The sequence below is a fragment of the Ambystoma mexicanum genome, chromosome 6p, assembly GCF_040938575.1.
Source record: "Ambystoma mexicanum isolate Mex_15411 chromosome 6p, UKY_AmexF1_1, whole genome shotgun sequence".
In the NCBI taxonomy this organism is placed as follows: Eukaryota; Metazoa; Chordata; class Amphibia; order Caudata; family Ambystomatidae; genus Ambystoma; species Ambystoma mexicanum.
In genome coordinates, this window is record NC_090935.1 from 288,360,436 (window position 1) to 288,385,302 (window position 24,867).

Here is a 24,867-nt window from a genome sequence, read left to right on the forward strand (position 1 = left end):
AGCGAGACATGTGGTTGAAACAATAAGACATCTTCGTTGGAACGTAGAGTGCATCTCTTAGGCATCTTCTTAAATGGTGTGCAAAGATAAGTGGGGTCACCACCGGCCAGGCATTTGTACACCATGACAGCTCCTTTGAATCAATGTCTTTGGCCACCGGGAGCCAGTGTATCTTCTGATGTGCATTGGCCACTCGAGACCGGCATCTAATCCCACAAACTGCACAAACTGTGCCGTTTTGAGTTACCTGCATTCTTTTCATATTTGCTTGAGTGGTACCAACAAGAAGGCTATTGCCAACAAATAATCTAATTTAGTGTTTATGATGGCAGCTGCTATCAGAGATTTATTGATCTGTGAGAGATAGAGGCGAATTTGCCAAAGCAAGTGAATTAAATAAGAGCAGGAAGAGTTTAGATATGAGACATGATTTTTAAAAGTCAATTGAGAGTCAAACAAGAACTCCAGTGTTTTTACAGATTCAGAAACCTGAATTTTGTTACCAGAAATCATAAAACTACTGAACAATGGATCCAGTTTTTTTTTAACTTGTAGCCAGTTCCAAGAATAAACAATTCAGATGTTTTTTTTTATTTAAAGCCAGTGGGCTCACAATCATCCAAGATTGTATGGCATTGAAGACTTAATTTACCCTCTTTTTCTTTTACCCTCTTTATTGTCTTTTCCTGACACATGCTCCACTTTAAATTCATGAACTTACAATGACGTCATCTATATTGCTAATCTCCTGGAAACTCTGTCAAGCCTTTTGTTCATGAATACCCCCACATGTGGTCTATACGCACAACAAACTTCCTTTCCCAGAGAAATGCTTTGAATTTCTTCATGTCCATGTCACACTCAAAGCTTCTTTCTCAATCATTGAATATCTAGGTTCCGCCTCCCTCGGCGCTCTGGAACCAAATGCAATTATTCTTTCCACACCTCTTTGCAATTGCGTAAGGACTGCCCCTAACCCTTTATCACTGGCATCCATCATGACCACTGTTTATGTTTATGTTTATTTATTTATACCACGCATAAGGTACCCTAAGGCTTAGAGGCACCGCCAAAAACAAACAGAATTAAATGATAAATATAACATAACAGACAATACTGAGATCCATAAATATATAAATTACAAAAAGGCATATATAGCCAGTCACATAAAAGTCAAAGAACAAACATCCTAAAAGAAAAATGAAAAGGTTAGTTTAGCACAATTCTCAATTTTGAGAGAAGAGGCATGTCCTGTATATTAGTGAGACTGTTTATGAAGGCGGGCAAACTGCTAGAACCACATCCTATGATGATACAGTCAGTATTGTCTACATGGCACCAAGTGCTGATCTGTAATCTCCGGAGAACGTTCAGGTCTTGCGATCTAACACAATTGGGTCCCACTTTATTATTAAGCCATGCTAAAGTTTTATTTTTTAGTGACTGCCTAGATTCAGCTTGCTTAGGCTTGTCCACATTAATTAGAACAATGTTTCTTGGATCCAGTGCGAAGCTCCTCATATCGGAGTCCGCAATTTTGGGCATAGTGGATTTTTTCTGGCGAATATCATTTTATAGAAGGGGACTTCATGAAAGGTAGAGTACTCTCACGTGGCACTGTAGTCCCTGGACGAGGCACGAGCGGAGCTAACTTTGTTTGCAAAGACGAGTCTCTATGAGTTAACTCAATCGGCTCTGTTTGAGAGTCTGCATGAACTGCGTTCTCAAAAATAGACGTTTGGGGACCCTTTTCCTCCCTTATGAGCTTCAGCTGGGTGGAGTTCTGTGGGGATGACAACGAGGGCATGGACATTTTTTATGTGACAGAGTCTACCCGGGAGTAGAATTCCACAAAGTTCGAGCAAATCGCTAGATCCCGTAGCATATGATCTTTAAAACATAACCAGTAAGCTATATCTTTGGGCTCGAGCAGCACCTTCACAGCGCTGGCTGCCACTTCAGATTGATCACCTATTCTAAGAGGCTGATCTCGAGGAGCATGATGGCCCATAGGGGCCAGGCCTTCTGATGGATCGACAATATCTTTGAACAACTCCCCATTAACCCCACAATGTGCCTTATCAGGGGGAAGGACCTTTGACTGAGATTGCATAGAGGAACCCATGGGGGAGCATGTGAAGCTATCCGCCCTCCTGGGGACCTTATTGCCTAGTAGTATGTTGATGAGCAAAAGATGTTCATTGTGCAATTTCAATCTCCTCGTGGCACTTAGGGCTAAAACAGCCGAGATTCTGCTATCCTTCCTTTGGGGAGCCCAAGGTGTTGACTGTGTAAAGGTAGCCATTTTACTTGGGGCATCAAACTGGCTACCATCGGACCCTAGCCCAGGGTGGAGGCATAAATGGAGGTGGGAATGGACTGAAATGGGTACCCCAGTCTGTAGCTAAACGTGGTAAAGGAGTCATGGGCCAGGTCCGGAGAAACAATCCATGGCTAGACGTACTAAGGGATTAGTTGGCCAGGTCTGGGTTCAGGGCTCTATTAAGCGTGGATTGCAGTCTTGTTGTAGGCATGTCCTGCAAAATGAGGTTGGCACAACCAATGAGGGTTGGCACAGCCTGTCGCAGCACAACATGGTACAAAGGTAATAAGGGCAGCAAGTGCTTAACCCTGATAGCCACCCCTCTGAGCACCCAGACAGAGGGGAGCTCAAGCAGCTACAGCACCACGTCCGACCTTTCCGACCACTGCAGTGCCGTCCCGGAATCATCAGAGGGCTGGGGATATGCTGAGGTTCATGTCCCAGGAAAGATTAACAAGAAGGCAGAAGGAAAGAAAAAAAATCCGTAAGGCAGGCAATCCGACAGCCCGCCGATCGGAATTGCAACTCGCTGTGTTCTTCTTCCGCATTCCACTTCCACACCATTAGCATCAGAAGAAGGGACCCTACGCTGAGAATGCTGCGTCATACCGCACCGCCAAGCACGGCCGTCTCAGATGCAAGTGTCCGAAGGAGGCAGAACCGAGATTTTCAACGATTGAGAAAGAAGCTTTGAGTGTGACATAGCCAAGAAGAAATTCAAAGCATTTCTCTGAGGAAGGAAGTTTGTTGTGCGTATAGACCACATACTGTTTCACAGTCAGTATCAAAGTTCACCAAGGCTGCCGAACTGATAGGGTCTTCTGATGGTGGCACACGTATCAGCAAACAGTGGCACGCATTTTGAATAATATTCACAAAACCAAGGAAAGACATAACCTGCTGTCTGTTAGCAGGTGCCTGCACATTCACTATGGCCTTCACCAATTCCCTTCTCAGTGCAATTCCCTTCCACTATTCCCTTCACCAATTCCCTTCTCAGTTCTATTCTCTTCCTCTATGGCCTTCACCAATTCCCTTCTCAGTTCCATCCCCATCCACTATGGCCTTCACCAATTCCCTTCTCAGTTCCATCCCCATCCACTATGGCCTTCACCAATTCCCTTCTCAGTTCAATCCCCTTCTCACTCAACTTATGGCCCAAATATTCGATTGAGTTTCTCCTAAATGTGCACTTTTTTCTTTGAAGCATCATACAGTTTCCTTTAATCTTCTTAAGACTTTGCCAAGCCTTTGATCATGCTCCTTCAGATCTCTACAGATGATCGTACCATCATCTTGGAAGTATGTCACACCGTCCATCCCTTTGAGCAATTGGTGCATCACTCTCTGAAAACAATTCCACGGCTGACACTAGCCCAAATGGCATTCTCTTACAATGGAAAGTACTATCTGGTGTCACAAATGTGGTAAAATCCCCACAATCTGGATGCAACCTGACTTAGTGGTACATAAAAAATGTTGCACCCGTAGACATGCATACCATCTCCCCAATTTTGCGTAAAGGAAAATATTCCACAACAACTTCTCAGTTTAATCCCCTGAGATCTATCAGGTCGACAGGCGGACCTCTTCATTGGCTTTCCACACCACTACCAATTCAGAGGGCTGCACAGGCTCAATGGCTTACTTTGGTAACCTCCTCCCTCATGGCAATAGGCACTGTCCTGACTTTAGCCACTATTGGTTTGGCACCATCCTTTAACTTTATAAATTATTGGTGTCCCTTAAGGCATCCCAATTCTTCTCTTAATATTTCTTTGTATACCTCTTTCGGCATCCCTGTTGTCTCATTGACTACCACAGCAATATGTCCAAGAACACTGGGATCTACTAAAATCCCCATTTTTCCTTTGCGCATACTAACTCAGCAAACTTTTTCCCTTTCTTCGACACCTACACCTTTGCCACCGTTGACTTCTCTTTGCAGTCTAATTTGGCTTAAATAAACTGATTGTAATATGTGAGCCCTCATAAGCATTTGCCCTCACAGTGGTTTATTTGAGCTCGCTGCATTTAAATTTCTTCCCCCCCACACTCTGGAAGTGTAGTCAGAGCCAGTCTCTACTAACATAGACACCCAAATGCAATTTATCACAACAATGCCATGGGACTTTTCTCCCCTTTTCGACTTAGCTTACTGACCAACTCACACCCTATGCATTCGTATAACCATCAGTTTCATTTTCATCACCATCACTCTCAGCATTTATTTCTTTTACAAACAATTTGGAAACGTTCTTGCAGCACTTTGCAAAGAGTCCTTGCTTTCCACACCGATTGCACAATGCCTTGAGACCGGCGCAAGATCCATTGTTTGCAAAATGGAACGAGCTGCCACATTGGAACCATCTTTTTAGGCCCATCTGTTTTCTTCTGTGGTTTTCAGCAGTGCTCTGATGCGTATGCCTTTTTCTCATTTCCTCTTTGAAAGGGATGTTTTTCTTCTGTGGAGCTTTCATTTGCTCCTCCTTCTCTGCCATGACAGCGCGAGCTGTGCCTCCTAGTTGATTATCTTTCTTATTCAACTCGTTCATGCAAAATCATCAAGTGCTCTATTTTCTTTGCCAGTTCCAACACTTCACTCAGTCTGGGATCGACTTTTGTCCAAATTTATCCAAATATTCTGTTCTCTTTCACCTTTAACATAAACTGGTCCCGCAGCCGATCATCACATGTTGCTCCAATGTTGCATTTGGTAGCTAGTTCCCTCAGGCCAGTTATGAAATCCTCAATTGATTCACCCACTCGTTGATCCCTAGTACCAAAGTAGTACCTTTCTAAAATGATGCTTGATCTTTTCTCAAAGTGAATGTCCAGGTCCTTTGCAAAAAAGTCTCATTGGCATTTAACACTTCTCCGTCTCCCCCTTCTTCCCAAACAGTGCATGAATAACGCTCTACGGCGGTCAGCGCTGTATGTAGGACCCATGTATGACCAGGACGTGACGCAGTCTTGGAAATTCTCTTTCCAGTTTCCCACTTGATGACAGGCGTCCCAGCACTGGGCTGAAATGCAGCAGGTAAGTCACTCATGGTCAAAGTACGTTAGTTTTTTTGCGTGTCCCAGTACTGGCTGCCCAGTCAGCTGCTTTTCCTGGCACCTGGCTTCCTTACCAAAGAAGGTCATTGATACTATTACCTATCCTTGAGCCACACTGCAGAGTTGCAGGTTCGATAAAAAAAGAAGAAATTCTCACAGTGTCATAATGACCTTAACTGGCACAATTTCTGTTTTGGGAAATCTTATTCCAACACCACTGTCTGTCCTCTGCACAGTTAAAAAGTACTGGCACGAGGGGCAGTGGCGTCGCTAGGGAGGAGCATTGGGGGGGCCAAGGCCCCCCTGTGAAACCCTGTGTCCCCCCTAGTGCTCCCCCTACCTAAAACGAGCAGTGACCATGTTCTCCTCCTACTTTTGTCTGTGCCCCCCAACTTTTGTCTTTGACCCCGTCTGTGCCCCTCCTAAATTTGATTCCTGGCGATGCCACTGATGAGGGGAAGCGGAGCCTAATGACGATCCCCATTGATAACAGAGTACATCACACATTGCAAGGTCCTTTGCTCTGAATTCCTTTCTGAGTTCCTTGTGCATGCTTGAAACGCTCTGAGGTCCTTTCCTCAAGCATTCGATGCAACGCAAAGATGCTAGTGCCACAGTCATTGAAATGACACTGGCGCACACCATTCCCTAAAATCTCCTTATTACATTTGGCGGCCGATTCAGCGGGATTTCCCACATCCTACTTGTGGCAGGGCTTTCAGCCATGGGGAACTGGACATCAGGCGGCCACGCACAAAACACACTGCATGATGTAGTCAAGGCAGGGCAGCACCTCCCTCTTCGTCAACAAGACTGATCCAAACATGGCTCTTGTATCCTATTTCCATAGCTTGCAATCATCAGCAGTCACAGACCAGCTTCTCCAGTAAACATGGAGTGGTGTAAGAGCACTCCAGCAGCCTGAGGACCCTGACGGCTTGATAGCTCGTAACCACTATATTATTATAAAGGTAAGCCACACTGCTGTAAAGTTGAAGGTCTATTTATTTGTAGATTTTTTTTATAGCAAATGGGTATGACAAGCCCCCAGCTTTGCATACACCAGCCTTTCCCCTTCCTCCGGCAGCATTGTTTCTGGACCGGCAGGCTCAGAATGAGCCCCATTGTCTTCCATGGTAATGATGACAACCACACACCATATAACATAGTCCTTTTTCTTCCAAACGCTGTTAGCAGCTCAAACAAAGGGCGCATGTATGTCTTTAAATTGCTCGATCTACAGTAATATTCTGAAAGGATCAGCATTTACTCATATAAGATTTGTCAAAATCATCAAATTGAATGCTTGCTCAGAGTGGGTAAGCAGGTATTTGATAGGTTTACTGCTGAAGCCATGTGATCCTTGAAACAAAGAATTAAAAAACACAATTCCAATACAGGAACCGCAGCAATGTAATCTTCCATAGTAACATATTTTTCAAATATGACACTTTCACTAGAGTTTCGTCACGATATGATGCTGATTACTGGAAAGTGTCCTGTATGCTCTACATGGTAGAAACAAAGAACGTCCTTTGAACAAAAAGACATCTTCTGGATTTGGACTCTAAAGACAACAACTGCTTGTAACATGGACTGGAACATGTCTTGGCCTGTTTCTTAATTTTTCCTTAAGCACCAATAACCAGTGGCCCTGTCAGCACGACATCTTCAGTGTGCATTAAGTACGAGGAGGCTGTAAAGAAGCAGACCCTCATACGCTGTATTCGCCATCTGCACACAATCAGACGCAGAGGCCTCCGGGCTGGAACTTTTCAGGACTTTCTCGGAACAGAATTCATTGTGGACTAAACTAAGCCTTTATTAATTGCTGTGTGTTTGGTTAACCCATTTACTTTCTAGAATGATCTAATTAGGCAGTCTGCTCATAGACATATTATTGTGTCGACGGTGATTTTCATTTTGTTTTTACCATAATTGAAGATCACTTTGTACAGGGGCCTAATTTTCCTGAAACAAGTTGCATGTGTTTGAAAGTCATGATTCATAATTTGTTGAATCGAAACAACCTATAAGGTTTGCAAACAGGTGGATGCACTTTAGCCTCTTTGTGTATGTTACTAGCTGGTTGGAAATCCTTTTTACTTGTTGCTAAAGCTACAATGGGAATGTGCAACATGAATTTTCAATTAAGTAATTGAACAACTGGTCATTGTTTCATTCAAATATTATGAGCTTCTATGCCTACAATTGAGGATAATTTCAGATTAGTTCTATGTGGAGAACATGCTGCTTCCTTGAAGAATTGCATAGGGAACCTGTCTTTCTAAATGTTCACAGACATTAAAAAGAGCATGTGCAGTGGCTGTGGCAAGAAGAGAGAGATCGTATATGAGAAGCATCACTGATCTGCATGTGAATGCCTGTAAGCAGTGCACACTGTGTATGATTTCCTCTCTTCAGCAAAGCAGGCCCTCCTACACATTTGCCTCAGAGAGTACATATAGGATGTGCCCATGAGAGGACGAGTGTACTCGAACTCACAGGCTGATCAGAGGGAGGGAGGGAGAGCCTCTAACTGGTGAGGCAGTGTGTGCATACTGAGCATGTGCCTTCAGGTACAGAGGGTATGCTCAGCCACAATAGGCTATGTTAGGTGTCACTCACTGCCTCCAGGGGCAGAAAAGCATCCCAGGTTACATGCTCATGCCTAGAGACCCTGCTGGCCTCGAGACCTATGGTATGTACATGTTTTGTCACCAGTAACTGGTACTTCTTAATTTTTTGTTTACTGTTACCCAGTACTTTAAGTGGGCTCGGGCTGATCTGGGCATGGTGTAAAGACTGTAGGGGGGTATCTGTACTCCTGCTCTCTATATGGCAGTGTAGAGGCACAGAGCACCCTAGCCAAGATTCTCTATTGTTGGTAGAAATGGATGAGCAATCAAGGCTTAGCTCTCAGGAGGTGATGTGGGCTGGTTCTTAAGTACAGTGTAGTCCCCAAGCACCCACAAAGGAATGTCCACACACTAAGTTAGTGAAAACACAGTCTTTATATAAATAAGGTTCACATTATGTACACAATCACAATAACGCACTTTGTGCTCCGACAGTTCTAAAATTGTAAATATATACAGTCTCAATGTGGTACCACAATTATACTTGATTCCATTAAAATGCATCAACTGTACTCTGTTCAAATGTCTTACAAATCAGTTAATAAAGTGAACCAACAATAGACATAGGAGTAAAGCAGGTTGGTTAAAAAACAATAGGCAGAATACAGGCCCCGTTACCTAGACACAGCTCTGTGTGAGGATCCCCCCACCTGGGCAACCTGTAAATAAAGATATACTACAAGCCCAGTCTATATATTGTTTACATGATTCTTATTTCCCTCTAGAAAGGTTCTACCACCCCAATGTACCTGGAATAGCAGAGTTCGACGTCGGGTCATCAACAGAGTCTTCTTGAGCGGCTCCCTTTAAGGCAGGAGCCACAGATAGTCAAGAGCCCACGAGGAAATGGTGAATAAAGGCATTGAGGCAGCAGCTTCGTTCCTGGCGGTGCTTGTCGATGATCAGTCGTGGATGTCCTGCAAAGATGAGGCGTGTGGTGCACCTCAATGACGATAGTTCATTGCCGCAAAGAGTTACTGAAGGACTTTGGCCCAACAAGTGCATCGAGTTTTCGGCATCTCTGTGCTCTTCAGGTGGCGGGAAACCTACTGGTGGATTCTCCTTGCCGTGTCGGCGGCTCTGACTTTCTCTGGTGGGACAAAGCGGTCATCAGTGAAGAGTGAGGGAGTCCTTCATTCAAACTGTTCTTAGGCAAAGGAGCACTGCGGCTCCGGTCATCGACGGTGGTCGTCGGTGATGGACTTCAATGTCTGGGCGCTTTGCTTCGTGATTCCGTGGTGGTCCCCGTCTCCGGTCGGCAGCCTTTCGAGGACTGACTTCCAAGGGCACTTCGGCAAAGGTTAGCTGGTTCACGCTGGTCCCTCGTAGCTCAGAAAGAGGTCTCCTAGCCAGGTCCTCTCTTGGATCAGTTCCTTGAAGGCACAGAAGCTTTCAGATTGGTGAATGAAAGCAGCAGCAATTCGTCTTCTTCCAGTGGGCTCCAAGGTTAAGTATCAACTTCAGCTTCTGAACAATTTCCATCAGTGAGAGGCCCCCAGAAATACTGTTGATCTCCCATTCATTCTGCTGGGCCACACTCAGGCCACCAACCATTCAGAAGGGCATTCAGGCAGTCAGGCTCACAGTGCATTCAGGCCATTCTTCTCCATCCAGACAGTCACAGCATTTAATGTGGATTGGGACAAGCACTCTGCCATTCAGCACTCCACACTGCATTCATACCAGTTTCGGGCAGGCTGTCTCAGTCATGGTGTCAACCACCAGATACTAAAAACCATAACATGAAATGCGTATTCATCACACACTCCATTCACCTACCCCACTGGTGTACCCACAACATACAGTAATTGGGAAGGCTCCAGCCAGTCTGGCCTGGACTTTGCCACACTACCATACATGGAACTTCCACCCAACAGCTAGTCAGAGGGAAGGGACAGAGTCAGGGCTTCCCAGTACTTTGGGGCAAACAAGGTAGCAGGCAATAGAAAGCAAGAGGCCACACGGGCCATCTTGTCTCCTATCAGGAATCAACTGATTCCAATGGTAGAGCCCCGGTATCCAAAAATGGAGGATACTCAGAGCACCTGACAAATTCAGCATGGAGCTGCCACCAGCCCATACCCTGCTCTATGGGTTACACACAGATGCCCAAAAACATACACTAGGGTACAGGGTTGTACCCCCACCCATGGATGCCATAAGGGTATCCCAAGGGTCTGTACACCAAAATAAAAAGTGGAAGAGCTGCACTGCCAGGAGTCCCACATGGACGTCTGGGCAGAAAATAACACAGAAAATACATGAAAAAGGACTATAGAACAAGGACAGGGAGGCCCTGTCCCTCAAATGCATTTCCTCTATCACACATAGCCCAGTCATGGTCCGACAATTATTAGAACTGGTGACCTGTCGGGTACTCAAGCTGATTTCCCTGACATGATTTCCTGCGGGCTAGGGTGTATTAAAAATCACGATTGATTATATTGCCTTTGTCTCTGAGATGTCACCATCAGCCTTGTTTAGACTCACATCATCCATTTCATATAGTTGGTGCTAGACTGGAACTACTTTGTTCCTCTTGATGGCCCTGGTGTTGAACAGTTCATAAACAGCATACCCTTCACTTACATTGGTGTGCAATGCAAAGTAATTGTCAAACCTCAGGCAAATCATGTCCTCTCCCACTGTGGGGACACTCAAGCCTTGTCCTTTCTGGTGCCAGAATCACTGCTTGCCATAAATCATCAAGAGTGGTGAAAACCTTACACAAAGACCTCTAGATTAAGAGTTAGGCCGTGGAGGGAGGTGAGACATGCCCTCTTAATGTCCTAGCCCAGACCTTCAATTCAGCACAGAAACAGTATCCTCCCTCAGGATCTCAGTGGGGCAAAAAGTAATCAGGGGCACCAAATAAATATTGCACCGCAATATTTTATGACAAAGTGTTTGAGTAGTGCCTTTGCGTACGAGTACATTTTTTATCTGATTTGCCAAAAGCTGTGTCTTTTAAATCACAATGAGTGTTAAGATGGATTTCTGAACTCTGACCTGATGGGCAGAGGTTCAGAAGGCCAGCCTAGTTTCCTGGAACAGGGAAACCTTCTGGACAAGGCAGACCAATCAAGGTAGCTTGGCAGCGGTCAAGACTAGGTGTCAGGAGGGGTGAGGGTGACTGAAAGACCTCAATGAGCACACAGAGTAAAGGACACATACACTCCCAGTCAGGTGTATATGCATCAACAATACAAATGCATTTATTCCAAGGACTTTGCAATTCAACACACAGTAAGAAAATCACAATGGGTCCACAACCTCAACAGGGAAGGAAGCAGGCAGTGCAAATAGTCTTTAGGCCCTTCTGCATCAAACACAGTCCTAACTGAAAGGCAATCCAACCCCTAAGATGAGGGGAGCCTAATGCTCAAATGTACTTGCGAAGCTGGTGCACGCGGTAGTTGAAGTGGGCAAAACGGGGTCTTTTGTAGGGACTGTAGCAGCTCAGGAAGGTAGGTGAGGTGATGCAGAATAGGTTCTCACTATTCAAGGAGGGACTCCACTTGAGGGCAGAATCAATTCCAAGAGTTGGGAATAGTTCGCTAGTTCGCACTAGCAGTGGAAATGAGAGAGACTCTCAGGGGCCAATCGTGTGTAAAAATGGATGGATGCGCTAGGGGCCACCGGTTATGGTTGTAATCACTCACTGACCCCCAGCGCACTTTAGATCAAACTTCGGCAGTCAAGTCCACTTTGGTTTCAGGTTCAAATGCAGCAATCTCGCAGCTCTGCGTCTTTCAGCTACGAAGATATAGCGTTGATTCCCCTATAGTACAGTGGCGATTTCTCCGCTCCTGGTGGATGGATCAGGCTGGTTCCACTGTAACAGGCTTCAGGGCACAAAGGACCATAGCTGAAATGAACTTGCAAAGTTCGTCGCCACAGCTGGGTGACACGGTAACCGCTTATAAACCGGTTTGGGCACACTCACTTTACTCCAGACCTGGGAATGCCAAGTGTACGAAATTCAGTGTAAGAGTGCCGTGAACACAGAACTTACCATGTACCCAGTTTCAAGTGCTTCCTCGAAACAGCAGCGGTATCAGGGCAAAATTCCTATGCAAGCTGGTCAGACTACTGGCTGGCCCGGGGACGCTTCCGAAAAGGCTTACTTTCAGGATCTGATGAAGGTGCCGAGAATAGTTGGTCCCACTATTCTAATGGGTCGAAGCATCTTTGCAGACCGTCTAGGATGACCAGAAGCAGAGGGGTCCCACGGGACGACAGCGGGCTCATGGTGCCAAATCTTCCAGTGGGTCACCAGCGGTTCCTCGACTCGGATTCTTAGTTTCAGGATACTTGGATCCTATCCTTCGTTCAGTGAGATCTCAAGAGATTGGCATGGCATGGGTGTTTGGAGCCTTCTCTTATCCAAAATCTCCTTCGTGCCAAAATGAAGACCCAATGGGAAATCTTCTCTTATACAGGCATACCATACGTAGACCAATCATTGACCATGGTGGTCCCAAGCATCCGCAGCACACCAGACTCTCTGGCACCCAGGATGTGTATTGAAACTAGACAGTCCATCCCACATCCTGGGGGGGTGCACACAAGCCATGCAAAAGGCCGCAAAGCTTGGCGCTTGACTGGAAAATGCATGCCCAAAAAAGGACTGACCCTGGTCGGCTCGACCTGTGGAAGGTGAAGGGGCAAGATGGCCAAAGGACAGGACAAAGAACCTCGTGGCATGGCCATTTTGGAGCTAGGCTACCTTACCGTGCAAAACACAATAATTGTGGTTTGCCTGGCAAGAAAGGGATACAAATATACGAAAAGATAAGCTGCCACCAGCCCTGTCCAAGGCACATCTGCACTTCTCCTAAAAAATCCTTCGAGAGTAACTAGGGCCTTCAAAAATGACAGGAAGACCCAAGTACACTGTACTGTAAGGTACTCTGTTCACTTGTAGCATGTTGCAGAAAAGTTGCAACATTGGCAAGGACTAAAGAAAACAAAGTCTCCCAGTACTGACTGTCTTTAAGGGCATGTCAGTTTCCCCATAAGAAGTGAGCAAAAAGCCCAGAGCTCAGTAGAAGGCTGTGCTCCTCTGGTAAAGTCAGACTGTGGTGTTTAAACAAAGCAAAAAGTTGGGGGGTACACAACTGGAGGGAACATTACAAATGGAAGGGAAATCTTTCCTAATACTCGCCCCTCCCAGACCAAGGACAGGGTGAATTAATCCACTTCTGGATGAGTCTCATGTTCAGGTTGGTTAAACATTCTGGGCAACCCATCAGCATTGCTATGTCGGACACCTGGCCTATGCTCAATAGTGAAGTCAAGGCCTTGAAGGCTTATGGACCACCTGAGCAACTTTGGATTCTCTCCCTTCTTGTTCATTATCCACTTTACGAGAGTATGGTCAGTTTGCACAGTGACGTGGGTCCCTTAGAGGTAGGGCCTCAGCTTCCTTAAGGCCCACATAACAGATAAACGTTCTTTCTCCACTTTGGACCATATGTGCTCTCTGTCCTTAAACTGGTGACTAATGAAGCCAATAGAGTGTTCCTTACCCTTCTCATCTACTTGTGATAGTACCGCTCCTATCCCAATGTCAGAGTTATCTGTCTGCACAATAAAAGGTCTTTGGTAATCAGGGACCCTGAGAACAGGGGCCTGGCACAAGAAGTCTTTTAAGCCATTGAAGGCCTTCCCAAACTCTTCAGACCAAGTTACCTTCTTGGGTTTCTTAGGAGTTGTGAGAGCAGTCATGAAGTTTCTGTAGTAGCCAGTGAGTCCTAAAAAGGCTCTCACTTGGGTTTGAGTTGTGGGGGTAGGTCAGTCTTGTACTGCTTGTACTTAACTGGGTAGGGGCTGTATCCTCCGTCCACCTACTTCATGTAGACCACTGAGCCTTGTCAAATCTGGTACTTACTGGCCTTTATGGTCAAGTGGTCCTTTTGAAGAGCTTGCAACACAATTTTAAGGTGTCTCACATGATCCTACAAGGTGGCACTGAAAACTACTATATCATCAAGATATGCAAGACAGAATTCATCCAACCATTTAAGGACATGATTCATAATCCTCTGGAAAGTGGCAGGGGCATCCTTCATCCCAAAAGACATTACCCTGAACTGGTAAAGACCCTCTGGTATAGAGAAAGCTGTCTTCTCCTTGGCATGTTCTGCAAGGGCTATTTGCAAATAGCCTGCAGTGAGGTCAAATGTGCTGAGGTATTTGGAGGCACCCAAAGTATCCACCAGCTCATCTGTTCTAGGCAAGGGGTGTGCCTCTGTCTTGGTGACAACATTCAGAGCCCTGTAATCTGCACAGAACCTCAATTCAGAGGTACCTGCCTTTGGGACCAAAACCATAGGGCTGGACCAAGGACTACTGGAGGGTTCAATCACCGTAAGATCTAACATCTTGTTGACCTCTGTCTTAATGTAAGACCTTACTTTGTCTGATATCCTGTATCCCTTACTTTTGGTAGGTACACTGGCTCCTGAGTCAATGTCATGTTTGCACCAAGGTGTCAAGCCAGGAGACTGAGAACAAGGGGGGAAATTGCCTCAGAAATCTTTTCACCTCTGCTTGTTGATCAGCAGTCAGGTGAGGAGCCACTTGGACACCCTCACTGGAGCTATTTGAAGGACTGCCCTGGAAGGGCAGGGAGAGGTTCTGGCTACTACTCTTCAACATCTGAAGCCAATAGCAGTCCTGCGATTTCAACTCTTGGGATGAAAGCCTTGAGTCTATTTACATGGAACACTTTTGGAGCCTGAATAGCCCTTTCAAGGTCCACTAAATAGTTCACCTCACCCAGTGACTCCACCACTGTGTAAGGGCTGACCATTTGTCCTGTAAAGCTCTAGGCCTTATAGGATTCATGATCAGGACTTGCTGACCAGGTGTGAAATTGATGAGGGCAGCCTTCTGGTCATACCAATGTTTCATCAGTGCTTGCCCTGCCTTCAGTTTCTCACTAGCCAGACCCATCAGGAGTACCATCCTTTTTCTGAGCCCCAGCACATTGTCTACTATGTTGGTAGTAATGGGGGGAGTGGGCATCTCCGATTCCTCCTTGACTATGGCTAAGGGTCCCCTCACAGAGTGACCAAATAGAAGTTCGAAGGTGCTGAAGCCAACACCCTCCTGAGGTACCTCTCTGTAGGCAAACGGTAAGCATGACAATAGAAGATTCAATTTTCTTCTTTGGGGCTCTTCCAGGGCCCCAATCATGCTCTTTAAGGTTCTGTTAAACATTTCAACTAGACCATTGGTTTGTGGGTGGTATGCGGTGACACCACATTCCTTCCACATGGTCTGCATGTATTTTGACATAAAGTTGCTGCCCCTATCAGACAAAACTTCTTTAGGGAAGCCAGCCCTAGTAAATATGCCAAGTAAAGCTTTTGCAACTGACTTGGCAGTCACAGTCTTCAATAGGATGGCCTCAGGATACCTGGTGGCATGGCCGACCAGCACCAGGATAAACCTATTGCCTGAGGATGTTTGGGGTGAAGGGGACCAACAATGTAGATCCCTACCCTCTCAAATGGTACCCCCACAACTGGGAGTGGTACCAATGGACCTTGTATTGTTGTGCCACTTTTCCAGAAATCTGGCAGGTGGCACAACTCCTGCAGTGACTTTCTACTTGCACCCCTAGCTTGGGCCAGTAGAAATGCATGGATAACCTTTGCTTGGGTCTCTTGATGCCAATGTGACCAGCAAGTGTCACTTCATGTGCCAGCTGCAGGGGGTAAGGTCTTGCAGCAAAGGGAACCACCAACCTCCTATGGTCTCCTTCTGTAGAATCTTTAGGCTCACTGTAGAGGAGCCCACCTTCCCAATAAATCCTATGCTTCCCACGAGGTTCCTCTCCAAGCTGGGAACAGGCCTGTCTCCTTAGGCCTTCCAGAGATGGGCACTCATGTTGACCTTTACTGAATTCAGTCCTGTCAGGACCACCTTCTACTAACAAGTCTTGTAGTTCAGGATGGTCATTGGGATCAAACACTTCAGGTAACACCTCTACCTCGCCAGATCCAGTTGTTGGACTAACTACCTCCACCTCAGTGGTAGGTGAGTTAGGGGGAATATTTTATTTCCCTCTTTGTCTTTCCTGACTCCTTTAGCCTTGGGTTTCCCCTTTGACTTGAGCTTTGCAATGGTCTTGGCCAGGGCAGCCATTTTTTGTGACCTTGTGCAGGGTCTCTCTGCTGTGACTCCCACAAGCCCTAAAGCTCTGAGATCATTCCCCAGCAAGACCTTTCCTGGGACATCTCTCTGAATGCTCACTGGAATCCTGACCACTGTACAATTTATAGTGAGATTTACAGGCATAACTGGGAACTTAAGAGGTGGGCCATAAGCCAACTTAATGGGTAACAGAGGAGCTCTGGCAACTTCCTCTGGGTCTACTGAGGTAGAATCCACTACATTTCTGCTGCACCCACTATCCCTAAGGGCAGGAGTATCTACTCCATTAATCAGCACACTGTCCTTAAAGTAGTGCTTGGTATTATCAGAAATCCTAGCATAAGCCTCTGAGACTTAAGGCTCCCAGGAACCCAGGGAAACTAAAACTACCTCAGAATCTATCCCACTTGGGAAGGAGCCTGAGGAGAAGGATGCCCCTGTAATCACTTCTTCCTCATAGGAGGAGAAGGCCAGATTAGCAGAGTGGACACCCAAGGTGTTGACCTTACATCTGGGGTCCCCCTTCACATGGTCACTTTCTCTACAAGCCACACAGGATCCACTGGGTTTTGGGACATAGGGAGGATTACTGTAACCAGAGTTCTGTTTTGGAGGATAACCTTCACTACCCTGTGTGTTCGCTTGTGACTTACCCTTACATTTCTTTTTGTGTCTCTTTTGGGCGGAGGTTTTATCAGACCCCCCACCCTCCTTATCTTTATTTTTTCTCTCCTCATGCTTACCAGGATGAGTCTTGTTGTTATGGTATACTCTATGTGATAATCACAAATCTGCTGCTATTGTCATGAACCATGGACATAGCCCCTTCTGGTCTTCCTGGTCCTGGTCCAGACGGAGAGTGTGCTCCTTGATACTTCCAACATGGCCGTGGCCAGTGCCGTGTTCCGTACTAGCCTGTACGTCGGACACGGCATGTTCTATAAATGGGCCACGCCCCCGCGCCTCCGCGCATCTCAACGCTATCTCTAGGTAGTGTCTCGACTTGTGTGTGCTGCTCGGCGTTACCCTTCCAAATTCCTGGTGAACTCCTTTATTCTTTCTTTCCTTTTCCCCTGTTTCCAGTATCTCTTACCTTTCTTCGATCCTCTTCCTGGATGTCCTGGAACACTCAACTTCCTGGAACTTTGAACGCTCGCGCTCGAGTCAGACTCGACTCACGCGCACTCATACAAGTCCCGGTCCGGCCGGGAGAAGGAGTCCTCCGCGGAACGCCACAAGAAGAGAACTCAGGTGAGCCGGGGGGAAACTTTTGAAAGATTGAGACGCGAAACGATCAACACTGATACCGCTATGGAGAAAGTGGTCCAGGACCTCATGCGCGGCATGCAGCAGCTAACAACCGAGGTACAGAACTTAAAGGCAGAGAACGCAGCCTTGAAACAATTAGTGCTGTCACGTGACTCTGCCAATAAGGAAAGCGTGATACTGGGTGGAGTGGTAGACAAATACGATGGCTCGCCAAAATCCTTACGTGGATTTCTGGATTCCTGCTTGGTGCATTTTACATTCAAGCCCTATTATTTTTCAACTTCCAGGGCCAAGGTGGGCTTCATAATCTCCCACCTTACAGGGAATGCGTTATCTTGGGCCACTCCCCTAGTGAACTCTGGAGACATCCTCCCGGACGATTATGATGCATTTATCCAGGCGCTCAAGTCTATGTTTGACCGCCCCGAACAAGTATTCAGCGCCCAGGAACGCCTACTTGATTTTCGGCAAGGATCCCAGGATATGCTAACGTTCGTTACCAGATTCAAACAGCTGGTAAAGGAGGCTGATTGGGGCCCTGAAGCAAGTTTCACCTTATTTTGCAGGGGTCTAAATGACGATATCAAGGATGAACTAGCCAGAGTGGCTCGCCCCAGTTCGTTTCAGGCTTTGGTAGATCTAGCCTTACAAATAGACTTTCGTATCCAGGAAAGAAGGGCTGAAAGGAAAAAGGCTAAGACTGCCTTTCAACGAACCCCTCCGGAGTCGACTGTGAAATCCGATCCTGTCTCAACCCCTGATAACGACTCGAACCAATGCAAATAGGCGCCTTTCGTGGTCCAATTACTCCACAAGAAAGGTTGTGAAGAATTCACACCGGCCTGTGTATGTATTGTGCCTCAGACAAGCATCTCCTTAGAGAATGTCCTTTAGCCCCTCCACGGTGTTCGGGAAACGCCAGCTCCCGGCCCTAAATGGAGCGAGGTTTCGGGAGAAAGATGTCTGCTCCACATCAATCACATCCTTGAACTCTCCTGGACAGAATAACCTGGTGGTTCTACAGGCCTTTCTATCGCCCTCCAAGCACAAGACCTATCCCATACTGGCCCTGGTGGACTGTGGAGCTATGTGAATTTTCATTGATCAAGACTGGGTTATCAGACATAAAATACCATATGAGTCACGGAACATTAAACAGCCGGTAGAAGCAATTGATGGGAGACCTCTCTCTTCAGGACCCATAACCCTACAGACAAAAGAGGTCCGTCTCTCCATAAACCGCCACCAAGAGCAGATTACATTCGACATCATCAAATCAGCACATTACCCTATGGTTCTGGGTATGCCCGGGCTTCAAAGACATAATCCGTACACTATTTGGACAGCAGGGTCGTTGTTTCTGGGCTCTGAGTTTTGTATGTCCCACTGTTTATCCCTAGATCTCTCCTTAACACCAGCTATTGAACATTCAGGAGAGCAAAAAACCTCACTCATGGTTTCCAACATTGTACAAGTCCCAGAGGTCTACCAAGGATATACTGATGTCTTTTCGACTGCCATAGTCCAGGCTTTACCCCCTCACAGACCCGAAGATTGTGCCATTGAGACAGATCCCTCAGCAGTAATTCCCTTTGGCAGAATGTTTATCCTTTCAGAACCTGAGAAAAAGGCCCTCCGAGAATACCTGGACATCAATTTGGAAAAAGGCACCATAAGACCCTCAAAATCTCCAGCGGGTGCCTCATTGTTCTTTGTTCCTAAGAAGGATTCCAAGGAACTCAGACCCTGCCTCGACTACCGTGGTCTAAATCAATGCACCCTCAAAGATCGGTACCCTCTGCCTCTGATTTCAGATATCCTGGAAGCTGTCAGAGGCGCCGTAAAATTCACAAAGTTGGACCTCCGGGGTGCCTATCACTTAATCTGCATCCGGGAAGGGGGCGAATGGAAGACCGCCTTTAGAACGCCCTTTGGTCACTTTGAATATCTAGTCATGCCCTTTGGATTAGCTAATGCCCCTGCAGTTTTTCAACGTTTCATGGATAGGGTGTTTTCTGACATGCTTTTTCTCTTTGTCATTGTCTATGTAGACGACATTTTTATTTATTCCAAGGATTCCTTGAAACATGAAGAACATGTCATGGCGGTACTACAACGGCTCCGTGAAAACAAGCTCTTGGTCAAACCAGAGAAATGTCTTTTTCACGTGACTTCAGTTCATTACCTTGGATTCATCCTCAGCCCAGAAGGAGTCAGAATGGACCCTTCAAAGGTTAAGGCCATACTGGCCTGGCCTGCTCCTACATCGGTGAAACAGGTTCAGTCTTTCTTGGGACTTGCTAACTTTTATCGAAAGTTCATTCCTACCTTTTCTGAGCTCGTCCAACCGATCGTTGCTCTGCTGAAGAAGGATGTTCCCTTCATCTGGTCTTCCTCGCAAGAGAAGGCTTTTCAACGCTTGAAGACAAGATTCACGCAAGCCCCCGTCCTGGCTCAGCCTGACTTAGATCGCCCTTTCATAGTGGAAGCGGATGCCTCCAACCATGCCATAGGAGCAGTCTTGAAACAGGTGCTTGAGGACAAAATGGACCACCCAGTGGCTTACCTCTCTAGAACCCTAACAACCAGCGAAACCCATTACTCCGTCCTGGAAAAGGAGCTGTTGGCAATCCGCCAAGCTTTCACAGAATGGCGACATTTACTCCTGAGTGCTAGATATCCAGTCCAGGTCCGTACGGACCATCGAAATCTACAAATTCTTCAATCTATGGAGTGCAGGAACAGTCATCAGGCGCGCTGGGCCCACTTCTTCACCCAGTACCAATTCCAAATCACTCATGTTCCTGGATCACAAAACGTGATTGCGGACGCCTTGTCCCGACGTCCTGACTATTTAACCACTGAAGATAGGACCTATCCTACAATGTTTCCCAACACAATCTTTATAGCTCAAGCGATTAACCTCTTGGAAGAGATTCGAGCCAAAACCCAGTCCTCTGACCTCTGGAAGGACGTCTCTAGGAAGAATCCCTGGAACATAAGAATCAAGGAAGGATACTTATTCAAGGACAATGGGCCTCATCACGACCCTGGCACTAAGTGAAAAACGATGGCGGTAAATGGTTACCGCCATCTTTTTCCGCCAGGTCCGATCATGACATGTGACCGTTAACTACGATGCCATTAGCGGTCCGCCACACCGTACTTAGCGCCATGCCGGAAAGTTACGCAAATGCCGACCCAAGCGGACATGCACCTAACGCCATCACCCAGCCCGTTAAGTGCCTTACCACCATGGTGCTAACAACGCCATCGCGAACCAACCGTAAAGGGCCATGTTAAGTGAATGCAGCTGCCACAGGTGCACTGAAACAGCACAGGTGAAGGCAATACAGACTCAGGAAGTACAAAAAGAGCCCACCCCACCCCTTCCCACACCCAGACACACTCCACAATGATACCAATTCGAATGGCAATGTTGGGGCTGGAGGACCTGATAGCAATGCATGTGCTACAACAGCAACAACAACAACAACTACTACAACAACAACAACTACAACAACAACAACAACAACAACAACAACAGGCAGCACAGAGGAGACGCAGGAGGAGAAGGAGGGCAAGGCAGGCCCAGCAAGCCCCACCTGCACAGCCAGTGCCACCACGCAGGCAGCCCCCAATCCCACGCATCAGAGCCAATCCATTCAACCTCACTGCTGAGCAGATCCACACCCTGTACCGTTTGGACCGGGACACCATCACCGCCATCGTAGACATGACACACAACGACATCGTCAGCATGATAGAAAGTCCAACCGCCATCCCCCCCCTACTGAAGGTAGTGGCTGTACTCCACTTCCTGGCCACAGGCAGCTACCAGCACACAGTGGGGCACCTGCATGGCATTTCACAACCATTATTCTCGCAAACACTCATCCAAGTGCTCAATGCCCTCCTCAAGCACACAGACAACCACATCTCATTACCACGGACTGCACAGGAGATAGCTAACACCAAAGTGGGTTTCCATGCACTAGCCGGCATACCCGGTTGCATTGTGCCATCGACTGCACCCATGTGGAATTGGTGGTTCCACGTGCCGTGGAGGTACCGTACCGCAACCGGAAACAGTTCCACTCAATCAACGTGCAAATGGTCTGTGACTCCAACAAGATCATCACACATTGTTGTGCCCGATTCCCCGGATCAACCCATGATTCCATGGTCCTGAGGAACTCCACAATACCACGCTACATGGAGCGACATGCAGGCCCAAGATCCTGGCTACTCGGTGAGTCCAATGTAATGGAAGTGGGCAGGTGAATGACGTACCGATGCATACTCCACCTGGCTGAAAGGGGGGGGGGATGCATACTCCACCTGGCTGAAAGGGGGGGGGGATGCATACTCCACCTGGCTGAAAGGGGGGGGGATGCATACTCCACCTGGCTGAAAGGGGGGGGGGATGCATACTCCACCTGGCTGAAAGGGGGGCGGGGGGATGCATACTCCACCTGGCTGAAAGGGGGAGGGATGCATACTCCACCTGGCTGTGAGTACCACGGAGATCGGAGACAGAGGATGGGCACTTACAATGCACACAACCCCTCTGCATACATTGGGTGATGGCATGCAAAACAGGCCATGGAAGCCATGAGCATATACAGGTAGCATTGTGTGAATAAATTAGGTCATGTAGATGTGAGCCAAATTAACAGTTGGATGCAAGCCATGATGGAACATCATGTTCTTGATCAGACAACATGACTGACACATACATTCTCGCCTACATACAGGTGATGCAGGCTATCCCCTGAAGAGTTGGCTCCTTACACCAGTCCGGAACCCGCAGAACCAGCACGAGGAGGACTTCAACCGTGCACATACACGTACTCGTGTGGTCATAGAGCAGACATTCGGCCTATTGAAGGCACGGTTCCGAAGCCTCAGTAGGTCTGGTGGGGCACTCCTGTATGGCCATGAGAAGGTGGCAAAGATCGTCATGGCATGTGTAATGCTACACAATATGTGCGTCAGGCAGAATGTGCCCCTGCCCCCTGACGCAGAACTACAACCACCTGACGATGAGGATGAGGAGGGAGCAGATGGGGCGGCACCCCATGGAGGAGGCGATGCACAGGAGGGGCTTGCAATGCGCCAAACTATCATCGACCACTGCTTCTAGCACACATGGCTGGTGTGTGTCACATGGTGACTGCACTTGGGGCACTGTGTGGCACCGGGACATGCACACTGTGGACTGTACACCAATAAAGCACACATGCGCAAAGAAAAATTCAACACACTCTGGGTTTTTTTTCAAGGTAAAAGTGTATTCAAGCCATGGAACGTCGTGACCCACCACCTCCCACCTCCCCCCTGCACACCCCCCCCCAACTCCCCCCTTAACTCCCCAACACACCTCCCCGCCACCCCCCTGCACACCCCAACACACCCACTCCCCCCTCCACCCTCCCCCCCCCCTGGAATCCCAACAAAGGTGTGAGTTAGTCTGTGCAGCAGTGTCTGAAGTAGGATTCCTACACTGTCCGGCCACTATTGGCAGCCCCCTCCACTGGCCCCCGGGGCACCCCTGCCTGTGCTGCGGAGGTTCCTCCCCGATCGGCGGATGGGGCTGCTCAGTGTCGAGCTGGCAACCGAGGAGGATCCTGCCTGCTCATTTGGACGCATGTCCCGAATTGTCTGCACAAGGTCAGTGATGGCGTGCCGCACAGCAGCAAGTTCCGCGCAGATGTCCTTTGTGGACGACTCTATAGCGGCCTTCACTGTCTCCGCACATTTCTCCATTGCTGCACTTGACCCCCCACATTCTGCAACATGTTCTTCGAGCAGCGAGGAAAGTTGCTGCTGCCGGGTGCCAATCGCCTCCAGGGAATGGTTGGTATTCTGGCCCATGGCTAATGGCAGTGGTATTCCCATTGGGCTGATCACCCCCTGCAGCGGGGATGGAGTGGCTGGCCAATCGTCATCCTCTGGCTGACCCTGTGTGGCATCCGCATGCGGGCTGCTTAGGGACAGGTAGGTGGAATGAGGGTGGGCTGTGGGGCTTCTGACATCACTCTCCTCAAAGATCCCTGCTTCGCTATCGGAGGAGGCTGCAATGGCAGCAGTTTCCCCAATAGTGCTGCTTGCAGGAGAGGCTGTGCCTTCTGTGAGCATGATTTGTGTGATGTCTGCTGCTGCTGCTGCTTCTGTACTGCCTGCTGGGGTGGCTGTCTGTGCCCTGTCCTGTTTTCCTTGCATGGATTTTGGCTGCTGTGGGGTTTTCCTCGGGACGGCAGAGGTGGAGGGTTGTGGTGTTGGCACAGTTGTCCTGGCCCTCTTGGTGGGTGTGGAGGCAGTGGTGTCCTCTTCCTCAAGGTCGGAATTTGAGCCTGTGGTGGGACAAAGGAGGGAGAGTGTTATTGATGGGTCTGCGGACATTGGCCGGGCATTGTGGCGACTGGCATCTTATCAGTTAGTACATGTGGCACATTTCATGCAGGGGAAAAAAGTTGTCTCCCTTTTGTGTGGAAGTAGCATGGAGGTATGTGGGTGCCTGCAGTTAGGGTGTGCATACTGCATGTGTACAGGGTGCAGATCGGATGTATCTGTGGGCAGTCTCCTGCTGATGTGTTGCATTTACACTATGGGCCAACATTGTACTTCACATGAATGGACTTAGGTGAGATTTGCATGCCTTGATTTGAGCCACCTACCTGCATCGCCCGATGTCGGGGCTCCTCTCTCCATTCCTCCTACTCCTTCAATGCTCTGCATTCCGATTGTGGAGGCACAGATTTCCTCCCATGGCTGCAATTTAATAGGGGACTCCGATCCTCCCCCAGTTGCCATTGCCTGGTTCATGTTTGCTGATAGTATGCTCCTGACTCTGAGCCGGAGATCGTCCCACCGCTTGCGGCACTGTCTGACATTGCGGGGTGTTGTTCCCACGGCACTGACCCGCTGAGCTACCAGTGCCCATATGGCCTTCTTCTTGGATATGGCCGGTCTTGTCATTTGGTTGGAGAATACCACTGCGGCGTTCTCCTGGAGGGTCTCCGCTAGCATGGTAAGCTCCTCTCTGGAGAAGCGGTCTTGCCGCTGGCGGTCACAGGCTTTTTTCACCACTTTAGGCATTTTCCTGCAGGTAGAAGGTTGAAGCTGGTATTTGCGGGGTCTCAGGCTCGGATGTCCAGTGGTTGCGGAGGATGGCAATGGATTGTGTTTTTAAAGATGGCCGCCGTGCTCTTTCCCGTTCCGCCGCGGTGACGCTACTTCCGGTTCCGCTTATCTACGGTCAACGCTAATTGCGGTGACCGCTAACTACGGTCACCGCTATGTACGGTGGTCGGGGTGGCGGTGGTGCACCTTGCGCCGCATACGATGCCGGTAGGTGCCGTTTTGGGGACATTACCGCCATGGCGCAGTTTACATTACCGCCATGGC